A 10,040-nucleotide genomic window follows, 5' to 3' on the forward strand; every position below is an offset into this window, starting at 1 on the left:
CGTTTGCGTAATGGGAGGTGAGGTTTTAATATGTATTCACTCTCCTCCTTCAGTTTCACCTTCCCTTACGTGGGTGGGGAGTATTTATATCTTTCCTGTATTTCTCGTTTTACTTTGCTATATTGTTTTCTCGCTATTATTTTTGCCATCGCTTCGTTCTTTTCCTTTTTCGTCCTTGTTGTGCTCCCTCGGTCCTCCATTCCAACTTTTACTCTCTTTCGCTGCATTCTTCTCGTTTTTGCCATTCTCCATTTCTTTTTCCTTGTCTTGGTTCCTCCGCCGTCTATTTATTTTCTCGCCTCGCCTCGCCTTTCTTTCGCCGTTGCGTGTATTCTCATCTTTCTTTATATTTTCTGTTCGGGAGTATTGTGTATCTCCAATAGTTTACTGTATATTTTTGTTTTCTTCTGAGTCATTAATATTTCATCGTATCTGTCACATTCATACCGGCTGTTGTATTATATAGTTTTACCTTTTAACCTAATCTATCCGTTCCCAAAACTGCTTCTCTGTTTACTATTCTCCTCTCGTGTTTCGATGTTTCTTCATCATTCACGTTATTCTTTAATTCAGTTCAGTAGTCTGCTTTTCCCTTGTTTCCATTTATCCACTCTACTCTATGCTCTCTCCTTCGTTTATACATATCAATTGAAACAAACCCTTATATGTATTCCATCTATTTTTCATCATATCTGCACAGTACTGTAACTCTTTATTTCACTCTTCACTGGGTCTTTATTCTTTAAATCATCTGCAGGCACAAAAACTCCTTAGCTGTTATTCTTCTCTATTGTTCGTCATAATGCTCAAAGTACATCACCAAAGCCCCGTGGCTGTCTTCTGTAGTAATGCCAAGAAACGACACTCCACATTCCTGGGTCGGGCACGGCGAAGACGGGAGTCAGGCACCTTTAAACTGACACCACCCGAGAGAGAGGGAGAGGGAGAGGCAGAGAGACAGACATTCCCCCCTTCTCTCTCCCTCCTCCCTCCCTCTCTCTCTCTCTCCTCCCTCATAAGCTCCCCAAAGTTCAACTGGTGGAGGGAAAAACTGGTGGAGGTAAAACTCGTATGGCTCTGACAACTTTCACTGAGAGGGAGGACACAAAATAACTTTATTAAAATGCCCAGCGTAACTTTGGAGGACACTTTCTTTGTGCATAAGATATTCAATAGGGAAAGTTTCACCCCCTGGACCCTGCTCTCTCTAAGTCCTCGCCTCTGAAGATTTTTCATTTGCTGGTTTTATCGGTGGAGAAAGAGTTGAAGTGGACGGACGAGAGGCGGCAGGGAAGAGGGCGGCGGAGAGGGAGAGTGTGTAATGGTTTCTGGGCCGAGAGGTGAGACTGTGATGGTTGTGGTGGTGGTGGTGGTGATGGTAGTGATGATGGTGGTGGTTGTGGTGTTGTTGTTGATGGTGATGGTAGTAATGGGTAAGTGATCTCTGTAGTTGTGGTGGTAACGTTGGTGATGATGGTGGTGGTGGTGGTGGTGGTGGTGGTGAGGCATAATTGACTTAATTACGGTGGTGTTTATTTAAACTTCCTCGCAGACTTTCTTGTGTGTTCTTAAGCATTCAGCCTTTTCTTCTTCTTCCTAATCTTCTTTTACTTTTTATTTTCCAATCTCTTTTTCTTCTTCTTGTCTTCGCGTTTTTCATTCGCAATATTAATCATTATGTCAAGTTTTGCTACTACTACTACTACTACTGCTACTGCTACTACTACTACTACCATTACTACTACTACTACTACTACTACTACTACTATGATTACTACTACTACTACTGCTACTACTACTACTACTACTACTACTACTACTACTTTTTTTTTCTGCTACTACGGGCCTCCATCTATTAGAGTTGCGTTGTGAGCGATATTTTCTCTCATATCCTTTCACAAAGCAATTCATTGGCCCCACTACTACACTACTACTACTACTACTACGACTACTACTACTACAAATCAACCACACAAAGGACGTAAATTTTATTCCCTCCCTGAGAAATGATCCACATCCTACACACACACACACACACACACACACACACACACACACACACACACACGCAGACACGCACACGTACGTACACCCACCCACATATATCACTCTACAGCTTTAATGAGTGTAAATATACGAAGGAGAAGCGAAAAGAAAAGAGAAAAGGAGGTGGAAAAAAATACTGTGTCGCCAGCATCTTTTTTTAACCCCGGTTGAGAGAAAGAAGATAGATAAAAATAAAAAAAATAAAATGTTCTAGCTCTGCGGTGACCATTAAATCACTGGTGGAAATGTTGAAATATGGAGGAAGATAAAAAAATTGTATGAGAGAGAGAGAGAGAGAGAGAGAGAGAGAGAGAGAGAGAGAGAGAGAGAGAGATTGAAACCAAGAATCAGACAAAAGACAAATAAATAAATAAACAAAAAATACACAACCCCCCCCCCCAAAAAAAAAAAATAGGCACAGAACAGCAAGTCAAAGAAACAGACGTAAAGGGACACAGAAAGACGGACAGAGACACTCGGAGACACACAGATACATATTAAGAAAAGCAACAAGGGAGGCCGCATAAGGACAACCACATAAACAGACCTAAAGACACCCACACACCACAACAGGAGAAGCAACGAGAGAAAACCACAAAGGGGAAGGTCCTGAATAACGAGGAAATTGTAGAGATAGTCCTTAATCTCATCCCCCGTCCCTTCCCTTCCTCCTCCTCCTCCCCCGCCTTAACTTCCAGCCACTGACGATTAGATTAGAGAATAACTAATCCCCCGCTGTTGTCGTGGAGGATAATAGCCATCTCATTGTGCGCGTTAAGCCAATACAGCAGATGGCGGCAGGGGGTAGCAGTTAAGACGCCAGAAGCCCGACTGCTGGTTGAACTTGCTGAGGAGGTTGTAGTAATGTGGCTTAGAGCAAGAAGTACAGCGATGTGAGTGAGATGAGAACAGAGAGTCAGAGAGAGGCAGGGGATTCATTAGTTTGATTTGTTAGGGGTATTTAGAGAAGAAAAACACGTACTCAGAACTCAGAATGTTTTCGCTCTTAATGGAAAAAGTACAGCGATGTGAGTGAGATGAGAACAGAGTCAGAAAAAGGAAGATGATTCAATAGTGTGATTTGTTGGGGGTATTTAGAGAAGAAAGACACGTTCACTCATAACCATGCCCTCTTCAGAATGTTTTATCTGTTAATGCAAAAAGTACAGCGATGTGAGTGAGATGAAAGCAGTGAGTCAGAAAAAGGAAGGTGATTCAATAGTGTGATTTGTTGGGGGTATTTAGAGAAGAAAAACACGTACACTCATAACCACGCCCTCTTCAGAATGTTTTAGCTCTTAATGGAAAAAGTACAGCGATGTGAGTGAGATGAGAACAGAGAGTCAGAGAGAGGCAAGGGATCCATTAGTTTGATTTGTTAGGGAAATTTAGGGAAGAAAAACACGTACACTCATAACCACGCCCTCTTCAGAATGTTTTAGCTCTTAATGGAAAAAGTACAGCGATGTGAGTGAGATGAGATCAGGGTCAGAAAAAGGAAGGTGATTCAATAGTGTGATTTGTTGTGGGTATTTAGAGAAGAAAGACACACACACTTATAACCACGCCCTCTTCAAAAGGTTATAGGTTTTAATGCAAGAAGTTCAATAGTGTGAAGGAGATAGAATAATGAAGCAGGAGGAGGTAGAGGCCTTACTTGTGTGACTCATTGGGGTTATTTAGGGAATAGAGACACACACATATCTATAGCCACGCCCTCTTCAGAAGGTTATAGATTTTAATTCATGAAGTACAGTCGTTTCAGTGAGATATAAAGAACACTTAGAAAGGAATAGGTAGAGGCTTTGTTAGTGTGACTCATTGGGGGTATTTAGAGAGATGAGGCACACACACTTATAGCCACACCCTCTCCTTGTCTCCGTCACCTCGCTAGACACGCCCAGGACGTCGTAAGTGGGCCGGGGCGAGGGCTGTAAGAGGGAAATGTGTTAATTGGCGAAGATTTTAAACTGTGCGGTGCGAGGTGAGATGGGGACGTGTGCAGGGGTGAGGAAGTGCAAGGAAGGGCGGAGCAGGAAGCGCCAGAATGTGTGTGTGTGGGTGGAGGAGGAAGAGGAAGAGGAGATGAGAGCAAAGAAAAAGGGGAGGACTTTTTTATGAGGCCGAGGCAGGAGAGGAGGGAGGCGGAGGTGGTCGCGGGATGGAGTACGCGAGGGAGAATGATGCCTGAGGTAAGTGGAGAATGGATGGCGCCGGAAAATAGAGGATTTTTGGAAAGTGGAGATGCCGCGAGAAAATAGTAGAGTGTTGCATAAAAGGAAGGAGAGTGTTGCGGTGCGGGGAAATAGCATCAACAAAGACACGTACCAAAAAAAAGAGAATTATGTATGCATACCCTCAACCATGCGCGGGAAACAGGTGCATATAACTTAGTGTAAAAATACTGAACTCTTGCGGCATAATGAAGGATGAGGACGATTTATTTTAACGATTGTGTGCCATGAAAGTGTGTTTATATTTGGTTATCTTCTTTTCAGGTATGTTTGCCGTGACGGGGCTCCCGGTGAGGCGCGGTGAGTAGCTCTTAATCCTACAGGACTTGCGCGGGGTACAAAATCCAAATTTCCGTTCTTGCGATACCGGGTCGATCAAACAAGGATATATGATGAAGTTAACAGTGAAGATTATCAGGCCACGGGGTCAGCAGAAGCTCCTGATCTATCAAGAGCTATCATGGACGCCTTCCACACCGTCTAGGGTAAATATATGTGAATAATGTTTTGTTCGAATGTCATCTGTTAACTCTCAAAGCATTACTATAATGATTTATAATCATTTAGTGTTTATTTAATTAATGTTTATTGCGAAAATCGTTTTTACCAAAAAAAAGTACCCTTATTTTGGCGCTCTTCTGCACAGCTCGTAGCGTCGTCAGGAGGCGGCCGCTCCCACAGGTGACGTGTCCACGACCTGCGAGTGTGAGGGTCAACGCTCAGGCTTTCAGCTTTAGTCGTATCTGTTCCTCGATTGTTTAATATGGTCATATGTAAGATATTGGTGTTTTTTGTACTTGAGTTTCCCATAAAACACTCAATTTCTGTTGCTAGTATTGAAAGAGTAAAATAAAAGAAAATACACGTTATATTTGTCATATAACTTTTCAGTTTTAATAAATATTGATTGCAACTATTTGTTTACTTGTAAAGGTTTACGTTGTTCCGGCTTAGTGCAAGTGTTCCAACATTAACGAGAGTTTCCCAGCGCTTGTCTGGGAATGATAATAATTTGGGAAACGTACTCAAGTTTCACACAATGCTCCTCTTGCACAGTACGTAGCAATTGGGGGCGTAGGTAAGACTAAAGAAAAAATACGATCATAGTGAGAGAGAGAGAGAGAGAGAGAGAGAGAGAGAGAGAGAGAGAGAGAGAGAGAGAGAGAGAGAGAGAGAGAGAGAGAGAGAGAGAGAGAGAGAGAGAGAGAGAGAGAGAGAGAGAGAGAGAGAGAGAGAGATAACAAAGACAGAGGGTAAGAGAGAAATTAAATTAGAGGCTCGTGAATACCAGTGTGTGAGGCATTAACTTAATAAAGTAGTGCAAATGTGGAAAATACTCGAGTAATTCCCAACGCTTCCCGAAACACAAGGATCGCGGACACGAGGGAAAGAAGAGAGCAAAAAGTTCGGGATTAGGATTAATGAGGGAGCAATTAATGTGGGCCGCGAGGATGAAGATGAAATGCCTTAGGAATTAGCGCCGGCGAGACTATGCAAAGTTTTCACGGTGGAGCTCGGACGCCTCGTGATGGGGTGTGTGAATTCAACTCGAACTCGCTATGTAAAAACACCAAACCGATTCCAACGTCCTGCTCCAAATCCTCTTACCCCGGACAAACCTGCAGTGAAGGCTACACGGGAACTCACTCTTATATACGTGTCATTCAACGGAAAACAATCTTGGCAATACCGTTCTCAGAGCAGCGAGCGTAAGTTTACGTTAAATATCAGAGAAAGGTTAATGAAGCCTGAGGGAAAAGAACCAGGCATAATGATTTAGAATTTTCAGCACTTAAGCTCAACACAAATCCTGGAACTGTCCATATCGGCAGACTAAAAAATAAAAAAATAAAAATAAATATACGGCGAAGATCAAACGTTGTAGAGTAGCTTTTCGTATCGCCATTTTTATTCCTAAATACATTTCATGCATTCCTGTGGTTGTCCAGTGTGTTAAAGCGTCAATGCTATAAAAATTAAGAGCCAGGGTGAGTCAGTTCGAACCCCCATTGCCGGCACGTGACGCTAGTAAGGGCTTTCGATCCTAAACCCAAAGACAAACCCAGAACCGCGACCCCATGTGAACATATGTACCCTTTTTGTTGCACTTGCGCCGTGTCCTTTGATGTAAAAAAATATATAATAATAATAAAGAATAAACCCGATGCCAGAGAGATGTTGAAAGACCATAAAAGCCCCCTTTGATTTTTGGTTCGTCAGTGCAAGAGACAACTGACAAATGAGCGCATCTCTGAAATATAAATAGAAGAGAAGCAAAATCTACCATGTCATTACAAATCATCCTCGCACTAACACGAAGAGAAGCAAGACAGTTCTCCCGTTCAGCGCTTGGCAACGAGAAATCACACACGGACTTCAGAGGATAAAAGACCGTGATTTAAGACACTCGGGACCTTTGATCCTCCCCTCCCGCTCCGCTGAGATGAGGAAACACCACTTCCTCTGTTCTTAATTAGGAGCAGGTAAAGGTGAGGAGCGTGGAGTGTACTGGGATCGGCGAAACAAAGGAAGGCGAGGTGTTTTGCTCTTCCTGCTGGTGCTGAAGTTCGGAAACGTATGATGGTACTTATTTTCTTTCTTTACTTATTTCTCTGATTCAAAGGGAGTCATATAACATAAGTAACTAACCTTCTCCTTATTCTTTTGACCTTTTGGTGATGAAGTCTAGCAACGTAGGACTATTTTTTTTTCTTTCTTTCCTCATTTTGTTGATTTAAAGAGCAAAGGGAGTCATATAACATAAGTAACTAACCTTCTCCTTATTCTTTTGACCTGTTGGTGATGAAGTCTAGCAACGTAGGACAGTATTTTTTTTTCTTTCTTTCCTCATTTTGTTGATTTAAAGAGCAAAGAGAGTCATATAACATAAGTAACTAACCTTCTTATTCTTTTGACCTGTTGGTGATGAAGTTCAGCAACGTAAGACAACATAGTTTTTTTTATTTCTTTCCCCTTTTTGCTGATTTAAAGAGTCATACAACTTCCATAACTGATCAATTTCGTCTACTTTTGGCCTGTATCCCTTTGCATCGCTTCATAGGTCCTCTTCCTCTACTCGATCCTCTCTTCTACTTATCTACACACTAGTATTTTCAATTGCAATACACCTATTTATCTTACCTTATCTTTCCTCGCTAGAATACACCGTCATTTTCTTTACCGTCCCACATTCCAAGATACCAACATGTTTTATCAACTTATCAACTTGTCCCCTCCTTGCGTTGTCGAGCGTTTCAGCATCACACTACAAAACGTGTCCCAGGAAGGTGACTGATGGCTGGATTCAAGGGAAATAAACGTTTTGATGCGACGGCTGTAGTTTTCGTTTAATATTTACATTTATTACACCGTGATTAATTTTCCAACAATCCCTCATGGCCGTGTGATGAGACAAAAACTCCAACAGGCACACATTATGCTCCTCCTGTCAGTCTTCAGGGCGAGGTTGTCCCGTCTCTACAGCATTGACTAGGAGCAGCGAGATGCGTAACTGCGTGCCGGAGTTATTATGCAGTAATTAGTAGGATTTGTTGTGCGAAATCACTGCCGAATGCAATCATGCCTTGTGTTCAGTCTGTAGTCCTTTGATCTCTAAGTAGATTTTCCACGCGTGAAACTCGTATTACTGCGATGTCATTGCCGGGCAGGAATTTCGGCTTTTCTGTGATAACGGGATATCTGTCCTGTTCTGTTGGCTCTGTATTTTGGTTTGTTTAGCATTCATCGTCCAGCGGCCTGACCAGCGCCTGTCCACCCTTCGTGGGGACCGTAAACCATTGTGAGAGCTTGTTTTATATACGATTTACGAGAAACTAAACCTTGCGATTTATTTTGCTACGTTTTCAGTTAACTGAGCTATATGCGAACAAAGTAAACCCTGTATTTTGACACGCGCATGCACTATTGTGTCACGAATTTATTGAGAGGTTTGATTGCCTGAGGAGCAAGTCCTTTGTTAGGAGTTCGAGTGTCGTGTTTATCAACTCGTGAGTGGCGTCCGTCAGGGGCGCAAGATATACAGCAGCAGTAGTCGGTACATACGAATGACTAGCGAGGCCGTGATCACTAATTGGCTGTAGGAAGGGAAGACGCACTTCATCGAACCGCGTCCTCCTAACAATGAAACCATTTAGGTCATACTTCTCTGGGAAAACTCGGAATAGGGAGAAAAAGGCGATGTATGTTAATTGGAGATCTACAGATGAAGCAAAATGAGTGAACTCTAATGGAAAATTATAATTAAAAAGAGGTGCATATCTTGCTGGTCTCAAGTGCCTATTCATCCAGTGCTGTGGAGTTAGGAGCATCAAAGGAAAATATATTGCCAGTAGAAGCTGTGTTGCTGTGAGGGGAGGGGACCGATGAGGAGGTTCATTGAGTTCCAGGGAGCAGAGAAGAAGGAGAAGGAAAGAAGTGATGGTATCCGTAGTAATAAAAGGAGTAGCAGGAGAAGATGATGTTTGAGTATCAGCCCCATTGCTGTGAGGAAGAGGGGAGAGATGCAGCTCAGAGTTGACGGGAACAGAGAAGGAGGAAGGAATTACTAATCAGCACGTAATGGGAGTATATGTAGTGTTAGAAAGAGCATCATAGGTGGTGAAAGAGTAGGGAGAAATAATCGTGTGGAGAGATGATGAAGTCCTGTGTGTTGAAGGGAGCGGAGAGGGAGAACAGAAAAAATAGTGATGGAAGAAATAGCAGATGATAAGGAAGTGTAGGTAGAAGCACTCTAGTTGCCAGGCGCGAGGAGGAGGTGAGGAAGTCCTGTGGAGCGTACCTGTTGCCTGAGTCACCGGTAATGAGGTAAGGCTCCTTGTCTCGCCGCCTGTGAGGGAGTCGACGGAGCAGACTCATTAGCCGCACACGCGAACTTGCCGCTCAACCGAACTGGCATCGACGCGCAATAATTAGAGGCTGGCAAAAAGTCTCCATGCGGCGTGTGTACCAACCGTGTAGTTAGTCAATGCCTTGGTTCGAGCCCCTTTGGTAGTGTAGTTAATGTTATTTTGTTGCATGATATAATATTTGGGTAATACAAAGCCTGTATGTTTGATCTTTTTATTCAGGTTTTTCTTTTTTGTCTCTGGTCTGCTTTAGAAACACAGGGATCATAATAATTTCCTTTTTTGCCTCTCGTTTCTATCTATCTCTCAATTCCACATCCTTTAATAGACTTTTCCTTTCTTTCCCTCATCATTCACGGTTAAAAAGGCAATATTTTTTTTAATGTGTGTGTGTAGATGTATATATATGTGGATGTGTGTGTGTTTCTCTCTCACACGCTCTCCCTCTCTCTCTCCCTCTCTCTCTTTTTCCCGCCATTCCTTCGTATCCAATGCATAATACCAATTTTTCACACTCACTGAGGCGTGGCCACGGTCCCTGGTGGATATCGATCCTTTTAAATCAAATAAAACGCGTTTGCAAATAGTTTCACGTCGCTGCTCTCCGAAATTAGCTCCAAGTGTCGTAATATAGCAGAGGCGGCGGGCGGGAGGACGGGTGGACGGGCTTTCGGGCGGGCTGGGAGCAAGACGGTACGGGCTTGTGCTCCGAATGCCGGCCGCTGCTGATGCTTGAACGAGGGACAGCCGGGTGTGTGTGTTGAAGACATTGTCCGTCCGTGCGTCTGGGCGGCTGCTGGCTGGCTGGCGCGGGAACTTGATAGAGCACAGGCTGGCGAGGCTGGAGTGGAGTCGCCAGTGTGGAAGTTGGAGTGTGTGTGTGTGTGTGTGTGTG

This window comes from Eriocheir sinensis, chromosome 18 (assembly GCF_024679095.1).
Source record: "Eriocheir sinensis breed Jianghai 21 chromosome 18, ASM2467909v1, whole genome shotgun sequence".
Classification (NCBI taxonomy): domain Eukaryota; kingdom Metazoa; phylum Arthropoda; class Malacostraca; order Decapoda; family Varunidae; genus Eriocheir; species Eriocheir sinensis.